The sequence below is a fragment of the Lepisma saccharinum genome, unplaced genomic scaffold, assembly GCF_977018435.1.
Source record: "Lepisma saccharinum unplaced genomic scaffold, izLepSacc3.1 HAP1_SCAFFOLD_223, whole genome shotgun sequence".
In the NCBI taxonomy this organism is placed as follows: Eukaryota; Metazoa; Arthropoda; class Insecta; order Zygentoma; family Lepismatidae; genus Lepisma; species Lepisma saccharinum.
This window is the reverse complement of record NW_028143004.1, coordinates 223,726-250,485: the sequence shown is the minus strand read 5'-3', so window position 1 is coordinate 250,485 and position 26,760 is coordinate 223,726. Positions and strand designations below refer to the sequence as shown.

Here is a 26,760-nt window from a genome sequence, read left to right as displayed (position 1 = left end):
GGGTCAATAGCTCGACTGACGGCGTCTCACGGCGTTTTCTTCCACTGCGGAATCTTATGCCTGAGGGGTGCAGAAGGGGAGCCTACCGCTTTCACCGGGATTTTGAAGATAGCGCACAGCGACTCATGGTCCGACTGAAGCAGATTCAAAGAGGGTTCCACAGGTTTCAAACGAGGACAATATGAAGTCAAGGTTTTAATCTTTTCTCGTATTGTACATGTTCTGATGAAGAAGACCCAGTCCATGAATAAAGTTGTCTATGAACCAGTCTTTGTCTCCAGTGCCTGGTATGCCATTTACAGGATTATTCCACTTTATGTGCTATGACAGTTGCATCATGTGAATAATTATGTACTAAACTGTATAGACGTAGGAACGTCGCTGTGACGTGGTGAACGACCTCAGAGCTCCTCATGCCTCGCGGCTCGAGCGAGGTGGAAAGGGGGCGGTGCTAGCAGTTGAAACGGCAGATCGCTTGACGTCGGACTGGGTATCGAGCAGTGGCTTGAAGTTTGTATGGGGTGTAATACCTGCAATTACGTGTTTGTGTTGAATAAATAGTAAGTCAACGAAACTGTTACTTATTACTTACCGTCGTCATAAGTATGGCGCACGAACAGGAGGACACGATCGTCTACGTTGTTAGAATCTGGTTTTAGCTGTTAGATGGAAGAATTCAACTTTTTCGTCTGTGATGTTGGAACGTAAGTACTGAACTTTTTTTATGTGGAAAAGAAGTGACGAATAACTTTATCGTGCTGTGATTGTAGCACCGAAATTATATAATAGTTGTACTGAACACTGCGACTAAAATTCTTAGCTAGCAGTAACTGAAATTGAAAATGGCTACAAAAAAGGAATTGGAGTTTCTCTTTAAACAATTTGAAGCTAGACTCGCGAAACAAATTAGTAGTGTGAAGGCCGATATCAATAGTGTTGATGCTAATGTCAAAGCTGATATTAACAGTGTTGAAAGTAACGTCAAAGCGCATATTAATAGTGTTGAGGCCAGTCTAAGTAATGTAGGCACCAGTATAGGTCTCTTAAGGCAAGACTTCGAATAATTGGAAGCACGAGTCGAAAAGAAAGTGTCTGATAGTTTGGTCGAAACAAAGGAATGCACCCATGAACTAAAGGAACAAGTGGTCAACTTGAACAAGAATGCGGAAGAGAAGATAAACGATGTTTCTGTTACGTGTGCAAATCAACATAAAAAATTGAGAGAGGTTTTCGATTCTCATGTAAAACAGGTGGAAAATGAATGCGTAGAAATTAAGAAAACACTCGAAATGAATCAAAAGAAGTTTGAAAGTTTAGTCAACCTTGTACATGGAAATGAAAGTACATGGAAGGAGTTGTTTAATAACATTAGTGGACATGAAGTTGCTATTGATGAGTTGAATAGTAAATTTAACGAAATTAGTGTTAAGTCTGGACAAACTATTCACGATCTAAACTTGAGCGTTCAAACCGTTCAACATAAAATATCTAGTAATGACATTACTGTGAAGGGTTGCTTACAACAACTTACAGAGATTACTAACAAATATGAGGTTCTAGATGATAAGTTGGAGAATATTCGGTATCAAGTTAGAGATTTAACGAATAATTTTTCCATGTTAAGAGTAAGTGCTCGACCGGTAAAATCTTCTTTAGAATTAGAAAGAAGAGTACAAGACTTAGTTAGTCCTAATGTTTCTAGATTGTCTGAACTGCAAAGGGAAGCAAAGAAAGCTTCTTTACCCATTGAAAAACCGAATATATCACGTTTAGAAAGCAAACACCATTACGTAAAGGAGGATCTGATTCAGATGTAAAATCTTCTAGCTCTGAAACTAAAGTTCAGTTAAGGGGGCATAAACGTAAATCTGCAAGTAGCTATAAAAGAGGTTCAGCTGCGAAAAGCATGTGAAGAGATATATTTCATGATAGTAGTTCGGAAATTGGAATTGATCACAAAAGTAGTAGTTACAGAAGGAAGTTTGTACCTAGTACATTTAAGTACTATGATCTAGATTGGTTACCTAAATTTACTGCAGTAGTGGGGTTTACGGGGGGGACAGGACGAGAAAGGAAGAGCTCCTCTCCAGCAGCTTTGCTACACTTGAAACTTGCTTAACATAAGCATATAAGTTTTTTAAGCAGGTATAGAATCTTGTCTAATTCAAGATTTTTGTAAAAATGCCCTCGGGAATTTTTCAGAAAAGAAGAGCTCTCTTAGATTGATTTGTACATACTTAAAACTTGCATCAGCCAGATTTTTGTTCATAAATTTGCCAATTTTTGGCTACACCAGAAATTAAGCTTATAGTATGTTTTTCTGTCAAAATCCCAGGAATCTTGAAGATATCTATTGGGTTCTGAGACTGAGTGGAGTGTGGTGCATTGCCTTGTAATCAAAAGGTTTGGGTTTGAGTTCTTATAAAATCTGATGGCAAAATGTTAATGTAAACAAGGGGCTCCGGGTTCGAGTCCTGATAGATGTGGTATTCCATACGTGAGATTTTGAGAATAATTTTGTTTTGTTTCTGTATTTCAGCTTTTGGCAGGTAGGTATCTGCTACGAGCAGAGATGGTATAAAATGGGTAGGTAAATATATTTTCTGACGGTAAAATCCAAAGGGCCTTTGTGTTTGAATTGTGTCTCTAGTTCGAGTTGCTGTTTTAAGTCTATTTTATGCACAGTAAGGCTAATCGGGACTGGCCCTACAGTTTTAAAGTGGGATCCAAACTACTTGTGCCTCCACCGGGTATTGAACCCGGGACCCCTTGATTACAAGGCAATGATGCTACTACTGTGCCATGGGGGAAGCCCTGAATCGTGCTTCTATGGAATCTTGCCTAATTCAAGATTTTTGTAAAAATTCCCGAGGGCATTTTTCAGAAAAGAAGAGCTCTCTTAGATTGATTTGTACATACTTAAAACTTGCATAACATCTTCATTTGTTTAAGTGTAGCACCTGCCTAACCCAAGAGTTTTGTAATTCGGAAAGTATTAACTCTTCTCAAGCAAATTTGTTAATATTTACAAAAGTTGCATCAGCCAGTCTATAAACTTGTATCCATACCCACCTATACATATTTACTTCAGGTTTAAGTTTAATTGGATACTATTCAATTTGCTTATTGCAAATATGCAATTAAAACAAAACAATATGCAGAGCTTACCTCTAGAATTGCTTCGTGCTTGCACGTTCCCCCTCTGTGGCAATGTGCGCAATTCCCGAGACGGTAGTATTGATTTTTTTCCTTAGTGCCAGTATTAACAGAAATTCCCGATTATTGCATCAGCTAGTTATGAGAGAGTGACTGAGGGGAACAGACGTGTTGATACAGTGCTTCTCATACTTACTGGTTTAAATTCATATTGAACAATATTTGTTGTAATCTATTCATATTTAGAGTCAAGCTTATATTTGTCCCAGCCTGTTATACATAACAAGGTTATTGCTATTCAAGATATGCATGTTCGTGCAGGCATTCGGGTCAGCGTGAATAATTTTCCACTTGTAAGCTATTGGCTTTAGATTAGAATCCCAGGAAATTTTATATAAATACCAAAACCAAAAATATTAAGTGTATACACACATATATATATTTATACATACAAATCACAGTGCTGAACCCAACTGATATTTTTTATTCAGTATAAAGTTTTGAATTGAAAGCCAAAAAATTGTATATAATAAACAACAGCAAAAATGCCGAATCAAAAATATTGTGACCAATGCAATAAAAATATATTTAGCTCTAATTGGGCCAGACACCAAAAGATTTGTAACCCGGACAAATACAGAACTCCCACAAAAATTTGCCCCAATTGCAATAGAAAATACAACATGGAATATTTCACATATAAACATAAAGATACTTGCTCTGCACAACCATCTACATCTGGTCTGAAAAGAAGGCACGAAGTGCCTGTTAATGCCAGAGCAGCAAAACAGCTACGCTATGAACCTATCCGTAGCAGTTTTAACGGCCAATTAAGGGATCACCGTTTTGTATCAGAGCCAAGATGTGGCATTGAGAATTTCTTGAACAGTAAAAAACCTGATCTCCAGGCAATTCTAAATGCACAAAATGGCTCTTATAAGCTCTCCCTCAAATTGTTTGTACAATATAAGAAGCCAAATGGCACAAAATTTACACAGCCCCACATAACAGAAACTGTACCTGTATATTCAAATGCAAATTCGGACAAAATAATAGGCAGCTTGATAGATCAACTGAATATTATACACTCTGAATTTGCGGCAAAAGAGTCCGGATGGAGCCTATGCGGCTCTCCGCACAAGTTATATGTTAATATTTCTGAATTCAGCCCATTACAAGGATCTACATATGTGCCACTACCTGCCAATATCAAAAACAAAAGAGCTGTGGTTAATATAAAAAATGCCGACCAGAAATGCTTTTTGTGGTGTATATTAGCTGCTTTGTATCCAGTTTCAAGCCATCCTGAGAGAATAACTTATTACAAACAGCATGAACATCTTTTTGATGATGTAATGGAGGGTTTGGAATATCCAATGTCAGTTCAGAATATTGATAAATTTGAAAAAAGGGCCAGGCACATCGATGGCAAACAATTATCTATTAATGTATTTATTTGTTCCACTGGCAATTGCTCGATAGCACCTCTCAGAATCAGTACAATTGATGATGAATCTGCAATTCCGATTGATCTGCTCTTAATTGAAGGGGATGATACATACCATTACACTCTGATACATAATCTTGAAGCTTTAGTGAGAACACAACTAGATAAATATAAAAACATATTCAAGTTGTGCAGAAGATGTTTAACTGTATTTGATGGTCAAAAAATGGTGAAGGGGGTTCGGGAAGAGAATGCAGAAATTGCTAAAAACAAGTTAATTGAGCATCTGAAATACTGTGGCAATCATAAACCTGTTCATATGGTGATGCCCAATCCAAGTGAAAATTGCAAATTCAAAAAGTATGAAGCCTTGTTGGAACACCCAGCATATATTGTCTGTGATTTCGAATCGAATCTCAAATCTCTTGCATTCTGTAGCCCAGATCCAGAAGAATCCTCAACTACACCATATCAGTTACATGAACCTTCTAGCTTTTGTTGTGTGGTTATACGGGATGGTGTAGCTAGTGAGCCATACTTATACATAGGAGAAGATGCCATCAAAAAATTTGCATATATAATAGAAAATGAGTGCCGTGACATAGCATCTAATATTTTGTTGAAATCAAAACCCATGTTGCCTTTAACAGAGGAACAGATTGAAGATTTCAACAATGCAAAAAAATGCCCAGTATGTGATTGTGAATTTTCAGATACAAATATCAAGGTCCATCACCATTCTCATACAGATGGTCAATATAAACAGGCCCTGTGTAATAGCTGTAATATTAAGATCAAGAGACCAAGATTTATCCCCATATTTTGCCATGGAGCATCCAATTATGATTTCCATCATCTGATCAGGTACGAGGGGTTTGACAAGCAGAATTTAAATATTTTAGCTGAAAATGATGAGAAATATATATCTATTAGCAAGATAATTAAAGTTAATGGTGTTCCTATTCAATTAAGATTTCTTGATTCTTACAGATTTTTACCTGCTAGCCTGGCTACACTGGCCTCTCAATTATCTGATGATGACTTGAAAATCACACGTGCTATGTTTCCAAATCTGGACTTGAAATTAATTAGGCAGAAGGGTGTATATCCATATGACTATGTCACAGATTTTTCTAAATTTGATGAGTGTTCCCTGCCACCACAAGAAGCATTTTACAGCAAAATCAGAGGATCTGGAATCAGTGATGAAGATTATCAACATGCCAAGTTGATGTGGAACAATTTAAAATGCAAGACATTTGGTGATTATCACATGGCTTATTTAAAACTTGATGTCACGCTCTTAGCTGATATATTGCAAGCATTCAGAAAATCTTCCATGCAAAATTATGGACTGGACCCAATATATTTTTACAGTGCCCCTGGTCTAGCATGGTCTGCAATGTTTTTCAATACCAAAAAGCAATTGGATCTGATCCACGATCAAGATATGTATCTGTTTATGGAGAAATGTATAAGAGGAGGGGTGGTGCAATGTCCCCAGAGATATGCCAGAGCAAATAACAAATATAAGCCTGATTATGATCCAGCACGGCCATCAAATTATATAACGTATTTCGATGCAAACAGCCTCTATGGTTATGCTATGATGCAAAAACTGCCATATGCAGGGCTTGAATGGGTTGAAAATTACAATATTGAAGATCTTCAGAATTTTGATGACAGTGAATATGGTCTCTTCTTAGAGGTTGATCTGATAATTCCAGATCATTTGCACAATAAATTTTCTGATCTGCCCCCAATTCCCGAGGTTCAGTGTTCACCTGGTTCTAAACAGAAGAAGCTCATGATGACCCTGGAGCCGAAACAGGATTATGTTATATATTACAAAAACCTACAGTTCCTGATGAAACATGGTGTTCAAGTGACCAAAGTTGGCAAAGTTTTGAGGTTCAGGCACTCAAGATGGTTGAAGCCATATATTGATACAAACACAGAGCTTCGAACATCTGCAATGAGCCAATTTGATAAGGCCTTGTTTAAATTGATGACGAATTCAGTGTTTGGCAAAACAATTGAAAATGTCAGAAAACATAGCGATGTTATAATAAATACTGACCCCAGCCGGAGCAAAAAATTGGTTGCAAAGCCCAACTTCAATTACAGAAGAATTTATGATGAGCACATGGCACTTTTCAACATGAAGAAAACAAAGATCAAATTTGATAAACCTATTTATGTAGGGGCTGCAATATTGGAATTGGCCAAATTACATATGCTAATATTGTATTATGAGGTGCTGAAACCTTTTTATGGTGATCGTGTAAAATTATTGTACATGGATACGGATAGTTTTATTCTTGATATTCAAACAGAAGATGTTTATCAAGATATGTCACAGCCTGAATTGTTTCAATACTTTGATACCAGTGAACATACAAGAATTCAACCCCACAACAAAAAGGTGCCTGGCAAATTAAAAGATGAGACACTTGGTGATGTTATTGTGGAATTTGCTGGGTTAAGAGCCAAGATGTACAGTTTTAAAACATGTAGTGCTGTTGTCAAAAAGGCCAAGGGCATTGGCAGAGTTACTGTTGAAAAAGAGCTTGTATTTGAAGATTATAAAAATTGCATCAAATCACAGAGTTCAATCAGAACATCAGAAAATAGAATTCAGAGTGAGAATCACTTGCTGACTTCAAATATTGTAACAAAAGTGGCCCTGGACCCACATGATGACAAGAGATGCATTTTGTCATGTGGCATACATACTCTACCTTGGGGGCATTGTGACCTGAGAAGTGATAATCAATGCCCAATTACAGAGCATGATTTGAAATAAATAAACATGCCTATGAACTTATTTGGGTTCAAGAAACAAGCTATTATGGACCTGCCTACACCACAACTCTCTCCTGATTTTCAATCTGTAATGTCTAAACTGAGTGGCTTGTTAATTATTCATCTGAACAGCATACTTACAGATAATGATGATGAAACAGGCAAAACATTGTACATATTTAACAATAATTTAAATCATTACCAATTACCTGTAGGTGGTCAATTGCAATTTATTACAACCCCTGAGGGTGATGTCAAGATTTCAGTAGGGAGAAATATTTATAGAATTAAGCACTCAAACATGATTTCTGGCACTGTATATACTGTTTCTGCTGGTGACTGCTTATATATCGAGGTCCCGGGATCATATGACAAGCTTATACCCTTTTTTATAGAATTAAGAATCAGATACTCTATAATAAATAACCATTAAAAGAAAATGCCTAATGATATATTTGGCCATACAAGACATGAAGATCACAGTGATGAGATTCTGATGCTTGATGTCAGAGTCAAGAAATTAAGAAGTGATTTACAAGCTTTACAAACCACACTCAATACCAGTCTTCAATTAGAAATTACAAATTTACAAACACAATGCATGGACCCTCTTCTTAAAATTGATTCTGAACTCAAGTTATTGCTTCAGAAATATACTGATCTGGCAACATTAGATAATTTTCAAAGTTTAGAAGAAGCTGTAGCAGCTCTTCAAGCCAAATTTAAGACCCAGGCTAACAACTCTGAGCAATTGAAACAGCAATTGGAAGAGCAAATAAATAATGTCCAGGTACAGCTCCAAACAATTGTCAAAAGCATAAAATCACAGGAAGATTTTGATCTAGTGATTTCCACTCTAAAAGAACAGATTCAATCACTCCAGATACCTAATCTGGATCCTCTGCACAATGCCATAGCCGAGGTTAAAGAAAAAATTGAGACACTTGAAAATTTTATGAACAATTTGCCATCTTCTGATGCTTTGAATGCAATAACTCGGAGTGTTGCCAACATTAAGCTGCAACTCGAAACATACGAAGATTTTGGAAAAATTCAAAGTACCATAGCCCATCTTGAAGGTACCATAGCAGCAGTGCAAAGTGATTTGGCAAATGTACAAGAATCCCGATTGCCTGGGATTGTAGATACACTTGTCAGTGTCCAGCAACAAATCACAAAGCTTGAAAACCTCAACACTGAATCTGAGCTATCTCATTTTCATCACTTGATCGATGATATCCAAACAAAGCTTGAAATTTTACAACGATCAACACCCTCTCAGGCAGATATAGCCCTGCTCCAAAATGCTATGCAAAATGTGGCTCATGCTTCTGAATTAAACGATGTGAAATTGGCACTTGAATCTTTGCAAAATACAGTATCAAATCTTCCCACATCACAGGAACTTAAAAATATTAAGAGGGCAGTGAATAGGATATTGAAATCAGAAGATATCAAAAATATCCAGACAGAGATCAAACATCTCACTCAGACAGTTGCCACTCTACCAACCAATCAACATATTAATGAACTGCATGCCCTGTTTGAGGATATCAGAAGACAGGTCCATGATCTTACTGCTCAAAATTCAAAATTGGCAGTTGTTGAAAATTTGCAACAAATTGTAGCTAATATCAAGCAACAGCTAGGGACCATGGAATCCAATCAAGCAAATGCTCTGTCTGTTTTTGCCACCCAGCTTCAAGAGATTGTGCAACAATACAAGAAACTTATTGTGGACATAAAAATCAAGCCAGGCCACGATGATGTTGTTAGGACCATCAATGAGCACCTTGAATCTGTAACAAGCAGATTGCTCACAGCAGAAAAGGAAATAACAGGCATAATCGAGAATCCAAAACATACAGTAATTCTTGAATTGTACAGCATCCCCAACAAAGAATATGATTCTCCATTTACACCAGGTGGCAAAATATATATGCTGTCCCCTGCACAATTTTATTACCAATTTTTTGTTGGGGGCACACTGAGACCAATCAAGATCAAATATTGGCATCAGCCACAGGCACACCACTACCCTACCTTATCAATAACAAATGCTGAGAACAAAGTGAAAATCACCAGTGTAGAGTTAGAGGATTTTACAGACCCCAATACATTAGAAACAGCATATGCTGAAGATGATGGATCTCTGGAATTTAAAATACAAATAGGGGACAAATTATATTTAGAAAATCCTGCAGTCTCAGCTGCTGAACACCCCATAGTTGCAATATTCTTGTTTTCATACCATGTCTAGACAAATTATCGTTGATGAATTACACAGACAAGCCAGACATAATTATAAGAGACTCCCAGTAGTCACAAAGGGCATAGATGATTTATGGCAGAGCGACTTGATTGAAATGGCAACTGGACAGTTGAAAAACTTAGACAAAATCAACAAGGGCTACAAGTATCTACTCACTGTCATAGACACATTTTCAAAATTTGCCTGGGCTGTGCCACTCAAATCCAAGACTGGAACATGTGTTACAGAAGCCATCAGGACAATCATCAATCAGAGTGGAAGATCCCCATTTGCAAACAGATAATGGCAAAGAATTTTATAATTCAGTGTTTCAACAATTTATTAAAAGCCAGGCAATAAAACATTATTCGAGTTACAGTGATCTCAAAGCCTCAATTGTAGAGAGATTCAACAGAACCTTAAAAAATCTTATGTATAAACAATTTACCCTCCAAGGTAATTATAAATGGCTTAATATTCTTCCAGAACTTCTACATAAATATAACAATTCTGTCCATTCCACAATCAACATGAAACCCTCTGAAGTAACTTCATCTGATGAGCAAAAATTGATCAGGACTGTTTATTATCCTAGATACCAGCCAACAACAAGAAAGGCCAAATACAGGGTGGGTGATCAAGTAAGAATCAGCAAATATAAGCACTTATTCAAAAGAGGCTTTACAAGAAACTGGAGCACCGAATTATTTACAGTGGTTCAAGTTAAACCCGGGACCCTTAACACATATATAATAAAAGATCACCGAGGAGAAATTCTCAAAGGCAGATTCTATGAACAAGAACTCAGCAAAACTAAACAGCCTGACACATATCTCATAGAAAAAATCATCCGCAGAAAAGGCAACAAGTTATTTGTCAAATGGCTGGGTCATCCGGAAAACAGCTGGATCGATGCAGACAAAGTGATAATATGAGCACCTGGGATGTTATAAAGAGGCTGCCAGAACCTGAACAACAGAATAAGAGAAATGGCAAGTTGCTGCCTGATAATATTAGGTGTCTTATTGTTGGGCCATCTGCTTGTGGTAAAACTACACTAATAGTTGATAATTTTTTATTAGCCCCCAACTGGTTAGACTGGAAAAACAGGCACTTGTATATCTTCTCTAAGAGCTTGGAACAATTAAAATATCAGCAGCTGATGAAGCTATATGATGGATTGGATATTGCCACTTTTGAACCAGATGTTAAACCACTTCACGAATGTCTCGATAATTCTGTTGTTGTGTTTGATGACATTATACTGGATAATCAAAACAAGGTTAGAAATTTCTTTACACAGGGCCGACACAAAAACATTGATTGCTTCTACCTGGCACAGACTTTTTCTAAAATACCGAAGCAACTGATCCGAGACAACAGCAATTTTATATGTGTGTTTCATCAAGATCATACCAACCTCAAACACATACATGATGAATATGTAGGTGGGGACTTGAGCTACAATGATTTTTCCAAGTTTTGCAGCAGGTGCTGGAACCAGGACAGTTATGGGTTTGTCACAATTGATATGACAAGAACACCTAATACTGGAAAATACAGAAATAAAATCAACGATTTTCTAGATGTTGAGACGTATATAAATAACCATGAAACGACCAGTCATTGATGATCTTAAGTTAAGAGATTATCTTGTAAAAAGATTTAAGGGATGGAAATCAGAGAACCGGGGAATTTATGAAAAACACAAACAAACAGAACAGCCTGTAATTGATGCTATTAATAATTTAGGTAAGAATATCAAAACTGTTACAGAGCAAAATCAAGATTTGATCACGGAGCTTGTACCTGTAGCTGCAAGGAACATATTAGATTATCCATTCACCCCACTTTCCAGTATTCATACACCTAGTCCTGTTGCTCCTCGAAGAATTGAAGCTACTCAGGATCCTATTGAATTGGGTCTTCTTGCTCAAAAATATTTAACTACACCTAAAGACAACAAAGATGAGGTCTTTGGCTTATATGCTGACACAGAGCTTGATGGGAGCATCATTCATAGAATTGGCAATTTCAGAGTAACATTTATGGGGGATGATATAATTGTTTATTCAGAATCTCGTCTCGGAGAAAAAGGTGCTTTTGTTAAGTACCCCGGAACACCTGGATTGTGGGAACTGATGACTAGGAAAAGGCCTGGCAGCTATACAGATCAAGATTATGAGCATTACAAAGAAATATTAATAAAATCAGATGCTCTATACCAGAACAATGATCCCACACAAAAAAGAGTCAAGTCTAGCAGTGGGGCAAAATACAATAATTTAATCAAGCCCATATGGTCACAGATCAAGACAGGTAGTGGAATCAAACAATACAACACCCTGCCCAAAGAATTTGTGTGGGTTGATGATGTCAGGAAACTTGTAGATAGGTTATTGGTGATAGCTGGGGAGGAAAATGCTGGCAACCACAATTTTTACAATGAAAAGGTTGGAATTATGGACATGATAAGCACAAAATTGTCTAATTTTATAGTGAATGACCCTAAGGGGATTGGATATCTCATAAAAATTATTAATACTCTACCCCCCAAATTTTGGAATGTCTCTGAGGGCCGGGGGTTGGTTAATGACATTATAAACAAGCTGCCATTTGAACTACACATTCCAGGCTATCAGTATTGTGGTCCAGGTACAAAATTGGATCATAGATTAAACAGAGGTGATCCTGGTGTTAATCCCCTAGATGCTGCTTGCAGAGACCATGACATAGCATACAACACACATACCGATCTTGACAAGAGACATGTTGCAGACAAGAAATTAGAAGAGGCTGCATTTGGTAGATTTGTAAGCAAAGATGCTTCTTTGAGTGAGAGAATAGCAGCATTGGGAACTACCATAGCTATGAGTACCAAACAAAAACTGGGGTGGGGGCTGTGAACATGTATATAATAAACCTACAATGAAGGCCAAGGGTGTTATGTATCAAATACCTTATGCAGGTCTCAAATCTCTTAAAACTATTGACAGTCTCTTGACCAAAAAGCAGCGCAAGAAAAAAAGCTCTTGTCTTGCAAAAGGACATGGTATGAAATTGTTGCTTAGTACCCCCCAATTAAAAAAATTACAGCAATCTAGAAAAAAATCACATGTAGGGGGATTCATATTTACCATCCCTGCCATCTTAGCAGCACTTGGGGCTGTGGGGAGCTTGGCTGGGGGATCAGCTGCCATAGCAAAAACAGTAATAGATGCCAAGAAAAATAGGGCAGAATTAGATGAGCAGAGGCGCCATAACCTGGCCATGGAGAAAAAAGGCAAAGGTGTTAAGAGAGCCATGAGTAAGTTTAAAAAAAACAAGAGCCGCTTACAAACCAAGATATTGAAGCTTTAATCAAGCCACTGGGCATCAAAAATTTTAGGGGTGTGTACATGTCTGATTCTTTACCAGAACAACCACTCAACAAAGAGTGTGGCATTGTTAATTTGGATGAGTACAAAAATCAGGGCACTCACTGGATCTGTTATCTTAAATATTTAAACAATGAGGCATTTGTGTTTGATTCATTTGGAGGTATTCCTCCTGAAAATTTAGTAAAATATCTAAAATCAGCTAATCTTTATTACAATAATGCCCGTCTTCAAAACTTCAAAGATGTTAATTGCGGACATTTGTGTTTATCTGTTCTTAGATATATGTCTCAAATAAATAAACCATCAATTGAAAATTTTCAAAAAGCCTTGTGGTATCTGAAACATCATGGGGGTATTCCATCTCACCAGCCAAAATTCAATATTGAAACTCAAATTGCATGATGACATTGTGTATCCCAAAACAATAGCTCTCAGAGCATTTTACGGCATGTACTTGATCCCCAATATTACACACCACAACAACACAATTGCAATAGGGGATCAAAAAATTGTCATCACTCCAGGGCAATATAATCTATCCACTCTAAATGCTCAATTACCCAGAGGTGTAGTGTTAAGTCAAAATTCTGTCACTCACAGAGTAGAGATTGTATCTGCCACAGAAACAGTGGATCTGGGTACTATAGGAGAGCTGTTAGGCTTTGAGAACAACACAAAACTTGAAGCAGGCATCAAACACACTGCTATGAATATACCTAAATTCTTAGCCATAGAGACTCTGAATATTCACTGTAATGTGGCAGAGGGTATGATTACCAAATCAAATGGCATAGGCACTCACAAACAAACTGGCATCATTGCAACATTCAAACCTAATTCTGAATTTATGGAGCCAATCATCTACAATCCATCCCCAACATTATATTTTCCTGTGTGTCATAACAGAATAGATAACATTGAGTTGATGGTCACTAATGAAAAAGAAGAATTAGTTGATTTTGCTGGAGCCACAACAACTGCTATCATAGAGATTAACATTTAAATAAAAATACATACAATGGAAAATATTGAGAGTTATGAGCTACAATCATTCCCTCCAAACAGGAGGACATTTGCAAATTTAAATCAACCCAACACAGAGATTGAGGTTGATCTTGATGTAGGGGATGGCTTTATACACCCCCACAGAGCAGATCTATACATCAAATTTGATGTTGTAAAGCTCGATGGAACAGATTATCCGGCAAATTCAAATATAAGACTTGTAGATAATTTTGTACCACATCTGTTCTCTGAAATTGAGATCAGAAAGCATGGTGTTGTTATAAACAGAATAGATTATCCCGGCATTACCTCCACAGCTTTGGCCACACTAAAATTATCCAAAACCGAGGCATCATATTACCAAATAGGTGGATTTGAGGCTGGTGATAAGATATTATCCAAGAACCATACAGTGCTGTTCCCCATGCGCCTGTTGCCAGGATTCTTCTCGGATTACAAAGATATCATGTGGAAGGGCGGGTTAAGAATTACATTTAGAAGAGCTGCAAATGATAATAATGCTTTGATGAGGTACAGCACATTAAACCCTACAGGGGAAGTTATGCCTAATACCCTACCTGATGAGGGCAAATGCATTATTCAGACTATGGAGCTAAGAATCCCTGTTGTTGAATATGAGGCCAGTTACGCTCTTAAATACAAAGCTGATGTCCTAAAAAATCCACAGATTCCTCTGCAATTTTACACATATCAATGCGTACAGAAGGTTGCCTCTGGTACTTATTATGAATTTGATGCCACAAATTCATTCTCCAGTATTCAATTTGACATGCCCGATTTTGTAGTGGTACTGTTTCAGACTGGGAGACACAATAATCAGGAAAAAAATTCAAGTAGATTTGATAACTGCAACATCAAGAACATATATCTTAAAAATGGTAGAAATGAGGTTTTTCCTAGAGAAAATTACAATTTAGACATTTCCAAGGATGATTTTCTCAAGTTATATGAAGCTTTTTCGGCTTTCAAAAGGGTCACTACTGGCAGTACTGACCTGTATTACGCACCAGATGAATTCAAGGCACGGAGACCCATGTTTGTAATTAACACTTCAAAAAGAAAACAAGTTGTGGTTAATGACAGGACAAACATTAAAATTATCTGTGAATTCCACGAGGCATTACCCGATGACACCATTTGTAGTGTCATTCTCATAGGGGAAAAATCATATGTTTATGATGTAAGAAATGAAAGGGTCACAGAGCAGTTCTAGAAGCACGATTCAGGGCTTCCCCCATGGCACAGTAGTAGCATCATTGCCTTGTAATCAAGGGGTCCCGGGTTCAATACCCGGTGGAGGCACAAGTAGTTTGGATCCCACTTTAAAACTGTAGGGCCAGTCCCGATTAGCCTTACTGTGCATAAAATAGACTTAAAACAGCAACTCGAACTAGAGACACAATTCAAACACAAAGGCCCTTTGGATTTTACCGTCAGAAAATATATTTACCTACCCATTTTATACCATCTCTGCTCGTAGCAGATACCTACCTGCCAAAAGCTGAAATACAGAAACAAAACAAAATTATTCTCAAAATCTCACGTATGGAATACCACATCTATCAGGACTCGAACCCGGAGCCCCTTGTTTACATTAACATTTTGCCATCAGATTTTATAAGAACTCAAACCCAAACCTTTTGATTACAAGGCAATGCACCACACTCCACTCAGTCTCAGAACCCAATAGATATCTTCAAGATTCCTGGGATTTTGACAGAAAAACATACTATAAGCTTAATTTCTGGTGTAGCCAAAAATTGGCAAATTTATGAACAAAAATCTGGCTGATGCAAGTTTTAAGTATGTACAAATCAATCTAAGAGAGCTCTTCTTTTCTGAAAAATTCCCGAGGGCATTTTTACAAAAATCTTGAATTAGACAAGATTCTATACCTGCTTAAAAAACTTATATGCTTATGTTAAGCAAGTTTCAAGTGTAGCAAAGCTGCTGGAGAGGAGCTCTTCCTTTCTCGTCCTGTCCCCCCCGTAAACCCCACTACTTACTGCAACTAGGATGGATTATTTGGCGTCACAGATTTTTCAAGAGGTTGAGGATCGCTTGGATATGTTAAATGTTAAAAAAATGATTACATGAAGTATGTACCAATGCTTTTGAAAGGTTTTGCTAAAAATTGGTTCTCTCAGAAGAAACTACACATTGTAGATTAAAGTTCGTTTAAGGTTCTTTTCCTTAATGCCTTTGAAAGTGCATCGTGGAAATCAACATGTCTTTCAAATGTCTTGTGCAAAAGATACAGCAAAGAAAGTAGACAAACTCTGTTAAATTATTTCTGGTCACAGATTAATTTACTAAATTCCATTCAGCCAGACATGCCACAACAGCAAAAAACTATTTTAGTAGCCCAACAGTTACCAAATAGAGTTAGAGAAGCAATCTTAAATCAACCTAGTATTAGTCTTGTTACCGCTGCGGAATTGGTTGCGCGTCATGAAGCTTTGTATGAAAGTGCTCAAGGTGAAAGTAGGAGAGATGGAAGGCCTGTTGGTATTAGACAAGTACAAGTTGTTAATGAAACTAAAAGAAATAATCAATCTAGTGTAGAGATATGGAGATTATTAAATCGAGAAAACCTCGTCATGGTAATATTCACGCTTATTTATTTCCTGGAATTGTCCGACCAGCGGGCGATCCCAAGAATGCGCTAACTTTGTAACTTCCGTGAAAACAATGACTGAAAGGCAGACGCGTGGATCTAAACAAGATCTAGCGTGTTCGAAAGGTTTAACAACCTTTCGAAGCCTAAGATTATAAAAGGGAGCTCACTCCCCGAACTCGCTCTCATTTGGATTACTTTTAACTTTTAACGCTCATTTGACGCTCATTCGATGCTCATTCTGGAACATGAGTCTCTGATTACACTTTACTCTACAACACATTACAACTACAGAACTACGACGACGGAACACGAAGTTACAGCCGCTTAGCATGGAGCAAGTCGCGCGGGATCGCACGGATTTGTGAACCAAGGGTCGCTGGATAGAACCTTGCCATCAGTCACCATTCGGTCTGCAAGAAGCATCTGGAAAAGAACATCACTCACCTACCAGGTATGAACAAGCGTAAATAACCTTTACATTCAACTTTCCATATCTCTTCCCTCTTAATCGGAGCAGGTTCAGCTAACAGGTACAATTAAGCTCTGCCTAAAATGTATCATTGAAATATCCCTGTGACCTCAGATCCCAGGTAAGACGGGATTACAACATGGTGGAGGTGCTTCAGGACCTTTTTGCAATTGAGTACCCTTCTGTACAAATTGCTTTAAATTAAATTAGTCTTTACCCCCCCCCCACTTTGGGAGCATTATTTGAAAGTAAAATTTTAGTAATTCTAATTCATACTCCCACAGTACGCTTAAGATGCGTCAGACCCAGTGACAATTTTGTATATTACCCTATGGAATACAACCCCTCTTTCTTTTTGTGCCGAGTACCCCCCCCCCCACAAAATCTAGTTCTCCTGCATAATTTTGATTCAGTACGTATTTAAGCATCATTCACACAGGAATGAGAACAATTGCTTATACTTATTTGACAGACGACATATTAATGAAATAAATAACTGCATACCCATACTTTCATTTGTTCTTTGGTCAGCACGACGAACTTTAGTCTATGAATACGTCACAGATAGCATTGCACGAACACCTAGTTGCCTCCCTCGACCAAATCATAGAGTTAGCTACTGCAATTATGGCGAACCCAATAAATTCACGACCTTTATCTGTACTTCTTCAGGTTGTATATGTATCTATATTTTGTAGTGTTGAGGGAGTTAATAATGGATCTATTATTATTAATATAAATAAACATAATAGTATTAGGGTTACACCCGTAATTATTATTTTTGTTCTTATTTTGAATATTTCATTTGGTGTAAGTCTTGTTGTGTAAATAAATAGAACCAGCATTCCCCCTAAAAATACTAGGAATAGTACATAGGAAAGTCATGTGGATTTTAGGAATGTTGATATTGTTCGACATGCTGTAATAGTTTGTATAATTAGTATAATTCCTATAGATAGTGGATGTTTTATTTGTATTATTATTAGTGCTAATAATAGTATAATAGTAATTAATATTATTTGTATTTTGATATCAAGGAGTAGTTTAATAAAAATATTGGCTTTGGGAGCTATTGATGATATAATTATATCTTCTTTGATGTTTTTAGAATTATTAATTCATTTATGATTTACAAGACCATTGTTTTGATTAAACTATAAAAACTTATTTTAAGAGTATTATTTATACTAATTATTTTATTTATTAAATTTTTATGTTTTATTTCTCAACGCAGGCATTTATTAGTAACTTTATTAAGACTTGAATTTATTGTATTATCCTTATATTTATATATAACTTATTATTTTATTAATAATCAGGAAGAATCTTATTTTTGTTTATTATTTATTTCATTTTGTGTATGTGAGGGGGGCCCTTGGCTTATCTGTTATAGTATCAGTTACTCGTACTCATGGTAATGATTATTTTAATTCTTTTGTATTATTGAAATGTTAAAATACATTTTTTATTTTATAGTTTTAATCCTTTTGAGATTTAATAGTTCTTTGTGAATGGTGGTCCAAATTTCTATTATTTTTGGGTGTTTTTTTTGTTTTTATTAATAGTGTGGGTTGGTATAGGGGTATGAGGGGCTGGTTATTTTATTGGCCTGGATGTAATATCTTATTCTTTAATTTTACTTAGTATTTGAATTATTTTTTTGATAATAGTAGCTGGAAATAGTATTATATCTATTTATTTTTATCCTTGTAGATTTATATTTTTGTTAATTATTTTATTATTACTGTTAATATTAACTTTTATAAGAATATTTTTTTTTATTTTTTTTTTTTTTTGAAGGATCATTGGTACCTACCTTATTTTTAATTTTGGGGTGGGGGTATCAACCAGAGCGAGTACAAGCAGGGGTATATTTACTTTTTTACACATTACTTGCTTCTTTACCCCTTTTGGTTGGTATTTTTATGTTAAATTATAGGGTGGGGGTCTATATATATATATATATATATATATATATATATATATATATATATATATATACATATATATTTAGATACATTAATATTAATATAAATTATTTTATTTGGTATGTTAGAATAATATTTGCTTTTTTAGTAAAAATACCTATATTTTTGGTTCATTTATGACTACCTAGGGCTCATGTGGAGGCTCCAGTAAGTGGGTCTATAATTTTGGCTGGAATTTTATTAAGGCTTGGTGGATATGGTATTTTGTGAATTATTTCTTGTATTGAGAGATTAGCTGTTAAATATAATATTTTGCTTTGGTATTAGAATTGTTGGTATTTGAATAATTAGTCTTGTTTGTATACGTCAAATTGATTTAAAGGCCTTGGTTGCATATTCATCTGTAGCACACATAGGTCTTGTTTTAATAGGAATTATAACTATAGGGGCGTGGGGAATAAATGGTGGACTTACTCTAATAGTAGCACATGGTCTTTGTTCTTCTGGAATATTTTGTTTAGTAAATATTACTTATGAACTATTAGGTAGTCGTAGTATATTAATTAATAAGGGAATAATTAATTATATTCCTAGATTATCCTTATGATGATTTATATTAAGAATTACTAATATGGCCGCTCCACCCTCTATTAATTTGTTGGGTGAGATTAGTTTATTAAATAGAATTATTGGGTGATCATACTTTAGTTTTGTAGGTGTTTAATTACTTTATTTTTTAAGTGCTGGATACACTTTATATTTATATTCTTATACTCAGCATGGAATATATTATTCTGGTGTATTTTCTTGTTGAAGAAGTAATGTTCGTGAATATTTATTATTATTTTGTCATTTATTTCCAATAAATTTTTTAATTATTTTTTGTTCTCCAATATTTCATTGAATTTAAATTATTTAAGTAGTTTAAGTAGAATAGCAAGTTGTGGACTTAGTGGTAACTAATAAGTTCTTAAATCAATGGTTTTTAATTTTTTTATTACGAGCATAGTATCAATTATTTTATTAATTAGTAGAATAATTTTATTATAATTAGGGATGCTATTTTTAATTAAGGATGTCACAATTTTTATTGAGTGAAATATTATTAATTTGAATAGTTCTAGTATTATTATAACAATATTGTTTGATTGAATATCTTTAATTTTTATGGGGTTAGTTATATATATTTCTTCTATGGTTATCAATTATAGAGGTTCTTATATAGAGGGTGATTATAATATAAATCGATTTATTATTTTAGTTTTATTATTTGTAGGATCTATAATGTTTTTAATTATTTCTCCTAATATTATTAGAATTATTTTGGGGTGGGATGGTGTAGGATTAGTTTCTTACTGTCTAGTAATTTATTATCAGAATGTTCGTTCCTATTCTGCTGGAATATTAACTGCTTTGTCCAACCGAATTGGTGATGTATTTATTTTACTATCTATTGCTTGAATATTCAATTATGGTAGCTGGAACTATATTTATTATTTATGATTAGTTTCTGATTTTGATATAGCATTAATTACTAGATTTATTATTATTGCTGGGATAACAAAGAGTGCACAAATTCCATTTTCTGCATGACTGCCTGCAGCTATAGCTGCACCAACCCCAGTTTCTGCATTGGTTCATTCTTCTACTTTAGTTACTGCTGGGGTTTATTTATTAATTCGTTCTTGGTAGGATACTCTTATTATTATCCGGATTAACTATATTTATAGCTGGGGTTTGTGCTAATTTTGAATATGACTTGAGGAAAATCATTGCTTTATCTACATTAAGACAGCTTGGATTAATAATGTTAACATTATCTATGGGATTAAAGGAGTTATCATTTTTTCACTTATTGACGCACGCTATATTTAAGTCTTTATTATATTTATGTGCTGGTGTAGTTATTCATGTTATAGGAGATGTTCAGGATATTCGCTGTATGGGAGGTTTAATTAATAAAATGCCAATAACTATTTCTTGTATAATAATTTCTAGTCTTGCCCTATGTGGAATACCATTTTTGGCTGGGTTTTATTCTAAGGATTTAATTTTGGAAATATTAAGTATATCTTCTTTTAATTTAATAAAAAAAATTATTATGAATTTCTACGGGTATAACTATAGCTTATAGTTTTCGGTTGAATTATTATTTAGTTGGTAAATCTTATAGAGGTATTTCAATTTTTTTCTGATGATGGAGGGTGAGGTATATTTAAGGGTATATTAGGCTTACTATTTCTATCCATTGTAGGTGGTTCTGGATTATTACGATTAATTTTTCCATCTGTTTTTGTTATTATTATTCCATTTAAATTGAAGGTAGGGGCAATCATTTGTATTTTATTAGGTGGATGAATTGGGCATAATATCACGTCTTTCTTGTTTGAAATTTATCCATTTTTTAATAATAAAATAATATATTATTTATTAGGAGGGTTATGATTTTTACCTTACCTATCTTCGGGGGGTTAATTGGTAGTTCATTTACTACCGGAGACTTATATATTAAGGCTATTGACTATGGGTGAAGTGAACTTATAGGTGGGCAGGGGGTGGATAAATATATAAGGAGTGGTTCTTTAAATATTCAACTAATACATTCTAACTATTTTAATATTTATTTTATATTTTCATTTTTAGTAGTAATTTTATTAATAATTTATGTGTGTTTATATAGCTTATAATAAAGCATAATATTGAAGTTATTAGGAAGAATAGAATAATTCTATAAACACTTCTTGAACTTGTTTAGAGTTCAGCTTTATCATGAAAAGATAATGTAATTTTATACTAAAGAAATAATATGAAGGGTATTAATGGAATTTCACCACTAAAGATGGAAGTTAGCAGCCCCCACTTAATATTATACCCCTTAACTGAGGAAATAACCCTAATTTTATTATTAACATTAATATGCCGCCTTCCTTTGGCTTCAGTTAAGTAAGCAAGGGTAATATATACCAATTTATTCAGGTCGAAGCTGATTGCTTTTGCTTCTTGCTCAGTAAAGTAAATTGAATTATTCAATACCTTTTGAATGCAACTTAAATGTTATCATTAACTATTACTCTAGCATGCTCATTCTAGTGATCCTTGGGTTCATTCGTGATATAAGCCTAAAAGTAAGATTAATAGAAATAAGAATCTAACACATAATCAATATATTAATTTTGAATTAGTAATAATAACTGATATTGGTAGTAGTAATACAATTTCTACATCAAAAATGAGAAAAATTACGCAATTAAGAAGAATTTTATAGAGAATGGAATTCGTGCTGAGGATTTTGGGTCAAATCCACACTCAAATGGTGATCTTTTTTCTCGGTCTGTAATTATTTTTTTTGATAGTAGTGTGGATAATATTATTACGATTGAGGTGATCATTATAATTAGTAATGAGGTACTTATGATTATATTAATTATTTACTTTATTTTATTATAATCTTTTTAATTGGAAGTTAAGTGTACTTTAAATACACTAAGTAAATATTATCTACCTCATCAATAAATTGAAATATAAAGGAATAATCATACTACGTCTACGAAGTGTCAATATCATGCTGCTGCTTCAAGTCCAAAGTGTTGTGTTGGTGAAAAAATGGCATAAGATGTGTCGAGCTAAGCATACTCCTAGAAATGTTGATCCAATAATGACATGTAGTCCATGAAATCCTGTTGCTATAAAGAATGTGGATCCATATACTGCATCAGCAATAGTAAATGGGGATTCATAATATTCATATGCTTGAAGAATAGTAAAATATACTCCTAATATTAATGTTAATATAAGTGCTTGCGTTGTGTGCGAGTGATTTTTTTCTAATAATCCGTGATGGGCTCATGTTACTGTTACTAATGAGGCTAGCAGAATTGCTGTATTTAATAAAGGTACTTGTATTGGGTTAAATGGAGTAATTTCCCTTGGTGGCCATAGTATCCCTAGTTCAATTGTTGGGGATAAGCTTCTATGGAAAAATGCTGAAAAGAATGATACAAAAAATAGTACTTCTGAAATAATAAATAGAATTATACCTCATCGTAGTCCTATTATAACTTGATTTGTATGTAATCCTTGATATGTTCCTTCTCGTGAAATGTCTCGTCATCATTGAATTATTGTAAGGAGTATAGTTGTTATTCCTATTACTAATAATATTATATTTTGTTGGTGAAATCATCTAATTATGCCTGTTGTTAATATTATTGCTCTAATGGCCCCTGTTGCTGGTCACGGGCTTTGATGTACTAGGTGATATGGGTGGTTTTGGTTTGTTGACATTAGTTACTTTGATTCTCTTGAATAAATAGCAATTAATAAGGCAAACACATAAGATTGGATAAATGCTACGGCTGTTTCTATACTAATTAATATAATTTGTACTAAAATTAATATTGAAAGTCCAATAATTTCTAACATTGTTCCTGTATTTCCAATTATTGATATTATTAGGTGGCCAACTATTATATTTGCTGCTAATCGCACTGATAAGGTTATTGGACGAATTAAATTTCTAATTATTTCAATGCCTACTATGATTGGTATTGGTAGTGCTGGTACACCCTCGGGTACTAAGTGTGCTAATATATGTTTTGTATTGTTAATTCACCCAAATAGTATAAATGATAATCATATTGGTAGGGCTAGGGTTAGGGTAAAAACTAAATGACTTGATCTAGTAAATACATAGGGGAGTAGTCCTATTGAATTATTAAATAAAATTATTGAAAATATACTAATAAATATTAGAGTTCTTCCTTGGTGATTAATTATTCCTAGAAATGTTTTAAATTGTTCGTGTAATTTTATTATTATTATGTTATATAATATAAAGGTCCGTGATTGTATTAATCAAAATGGGGCTGGGATTATTAATAATCCCAAGAATGTTCTTATTCAATTTAGTGATATATTTATAATTGATGATGTTGGGTCGAATGATGAAAATAATCTCGTTATCATTTTCAATATTTAATTTTTGGTTTATTTTCTATTTTAAAATTGTTACTATTTAATAATTTATTATGATTATAGTAGTTAACAATTATGAATAAAAAAATGAATTAATATAAATGTTGTAAATAGAATAATTCAGTTTAATTGGTATATTTGTGGGATAAAAAAGTATCTAAAGTGAGAATCATAGAACTTAAGATCTTCTGTAAACAAAAGCACGTGTACCCTAACAGTGTTGCAAACTTATGAAAAAAAATAATCCACATATCCTAAAAGGTGTAAAAACATTCATTTTGTCAACAGATGCGGAATAAGCAGTGTATCACTGATGACCTGTTGAAAGTTATTGAATGTATGCAAAAAAAAAAAAAATGTACATCTTGCTTGGTGGCCGACTTTCAGACTCATCCCCGAAGTTCCCTGGCTCGAATCCCGGCATGGGTGTTATTTTTGAATGTCCCTTCATCAAGTTCATCTGACGATCACTCATTCTCATCGTCGGGATTAGCCAAAAGTGGAAGAAAAGCAACGCTAAATTAAAAAAAATCAAATACAAAATTTACATCTTATCCCCCAGGAGTAAGACGGTTCCGTACCAAAGGATTAATTTTATCTCATATTTTACTAAAAAAAAACCTTGCTAGAAGAATGTGACACATTGAGATAAATTACGTTTTGAAACCGGGGTTTCTTCATAAAATTTATTTGATGTTTCAAAGTGTTATGATTTATTATTATAGATAATGAAAGTAAGCAAATACACATGATTTGATTGACTAAATTAATAATTATTAATTAGATGAAAATAATGGAAATAACTCATTTGGTTTGATTGATTTGCTTTATTTTACTTCCCCTCTTGTGAAACTTGTGACTAATTTGCAAAGATGGGGATGAGTGATGATGATATGATGAAATCGATGAATGGACATTCACAAACATCCATGCCTAGGCCACGATACCAACCCGGGACCCCTGGCGTCGTAGCGCGATGTGCTAACCACTCCGTCACGGGGGCGGCTAACTAATTTGGAATTCAAATATCACCTATCCCTCATGGTCTCGTAACTAATGAAAAATGTGTGTGCCACAACGTGGTCGATCTGCACCTCAATGTCACACATTCCAGTATCCTCCAGAGTGTACTTCATCTTCTCTAAAGTTAATTCATCCAAAAACACACTCGTATGTCCTTTTCATCCCGTTCACATATGCTGGATTATGCAGCAAAGACACCAAGGGAAACTAAAACGGCAACTTAGAGAAGCATAAAAGTGGGGAAAGAAGACTAGAATACAGAAATATTTTGAGGCAGTCATATTTTATTGTACGCTACATATAAAATAAAGTGCATATTTGGGGTTGAATGTTTAAATATTGTCACATTTATCTTCTCTCTTGTTGAGAGGTGTTCATATTAAATCAACTTCCCTCACCCTACGGCCTGCCCTCCTTCACCTGCAAAAGTATTCCGGAGTGTGAGGATGTCACCATCCGGATGGTGAACACCTCTGATTTAATGATCGACTCCTGTATCCCACCCTCTCCCCCATCCCCGGAGGATCGTCACTGACAACGTGAAATCACTCTGTAATATGCCGACATACCACTTCCGTTTCTGTACTTGACTTAGTGAGAAGTATTGAGGTTGGCAACAGCCTAATAACGGATTTCTTCCGCATCATGTAGTCCGTTCTATGAAAGTACGCTAATGGAAGAAAAACGTGTAAATTACATTGGATTATACATTTTAAAATATATTTTCATTAAAGGTTTCTGTTAATAATACTAATACGTGGTTATTGTATAAATTACAATCGATCACGTGAACAGCAAGAAAATAGCGCCAGTTTCGAACATGGCGACTTCCATGCGAGCAGGAAGGTATCCCGTGTTTTCAGTGTTTTTCGGAAATACAGCCGTTTGGAAAGTGGCAAGAAGCAGGTTGTTCTTAACGTTTATGTGACGTTGTGTCGGTGCTATCCTGAGCAAGCAGTGAAGTTGGTGTCCAAGTGTAATTGTGTGTCTGCGTCTTTGTTTGGATTGGTTTGAGTTGGTGTTTTAAGTCCACTTTATGCACAGTAAGGCTAATCGGGACTGGACCTACAGTTTAAAGTGGGATCCGAACCACTTGTGCCTCCACCGGGTATCGAACCCGGGACCCCTTGATTACAAGGCAATGACGCTACCACTGCGCCATGGGGGAGGCCCCTGTCTGCATCTTTGTGTTTTCGGTGTTGTGAAAGAAAGGAAAACGACCGGTCACGTAACGAGTCCCGCGAAAAAAAATACGCTGTTGCTCGTATAAACAAGTACACCGATTTTGAGATAAGCGCAATACAACGCGAGGTGCTTTCGTATTCTTTCAATCAAAGAGCCGTCCTGTCCACTGTGGGGAAGATGTTGATAGTGATGATTGATGACGATCTCCCCAATTTTAGCAGTCAACGTAAAATCGCCTTTTGTGCCACGTTGAGTTCCTTTTTGGGAAGTAAATTTGACAGACCGTACTCTGACAGGATGATGTCTAGCGCCGTAAATGCCTCAAGTTCAAAAAGTTTCTGCTGAATCAAGGTAAGAAAATACATTATTTGCATGAGACGTGCGTAAATAATGTGCTTATTATCGTCTTCTAGTTTTTTAGTGCACGAGAAACCGAGAGAAAGATAAACAATGTATTTTTATTCCCCGGCATATCTTTGTTTAGCTTCTGCTAAAA

The 26,760-nt window shown here is 35.1% G+C and overlaps 1 pseudogene; it reads left to right on the top strand.

Annotated features, from left to right (window-relative positions):
- Window positions 1-16,398: 16,398 nt before the first annotated feature.
- On the top strand, window positions 16,399-19,896 carry LOC145982521 (NADH-ubiquinone oxidoreductase chain 4 pseudogene; annotated as a pseudogene).
- The last annotated feature ends 6,864 nt before the right edge of the window (window positions 19,897-26,760 follow it).